A 653-nucleotide genomic window follows, 5' to 3' on the forward strand; every position below is an offset into this window, starting at 1 on the left:
TGATTAATGAAACTTCTTGATTGGGTGAGCAAAAAAAATGTTAAGCTTAACTTTATACATTTTAGATTAACTAAGTGATCAATTGTACTTCATCTTTTCTCTATATTTGTTTATTTAGAGTGTGAGAGATGCTCTAAGGGGTTGATCAAGCTTGTGTTAGCTTGATTGTTGCTGTAGGTTCTAACTTAGACTTAGAAAAGTTAGTTTTGGGTTTTGGTTGATTCCGTGAAAAACCATTGTTAAAGGTTATGGCTGAGCTTGTGAAAAGTCATTGTAAAAGCTTGGTGAAACCTTGAGAATTCCATTAATTTTAGTGAATTAGTTTGAAAGTCCTTGATTGGAAGATCAAGATATTAGATGTAAGTCAAGGGGACCAAACTACTATAAATCATTGTATTTTGTCAATTTTCTTTTGTTTTCCTTTTATTCTTAATTCTAAAATCACTCTTCCAACTAGCTTTAAACTTTCATTTTTAAATTCCCTTAATCAACTCTTTACTTGAAAAGAATTTTCGTACCATTCCAAAAGTACTATTCACCTCGCATCTAACATGCTCTTTGGGACCAACTGGCTACATTTTTTACTTTTTCAAAACAACTCATCTATACTTTAATTGTAACTAATGTTCAATCCAAATTAAGTTTTTAAATAC

This window comes from Theobroma umbraticum, unplaced genomic scaffold, assembly GCF_002168275.2.
Source record: "Theobroma umbraticum cultivar Fairchild unplaced genomic scaffold, ASM216827v3 scaffold_146.0, whole genome shotgun sequence".
In the NCBI taxonomy this organism is placed as follows: domain Eukaryota; kingdom Viridiplantae; phylum Streptophyta; class Magnoliopsida; order Malvales; family Malvaceae; genus Theobroma; species Theobroma umbraticum.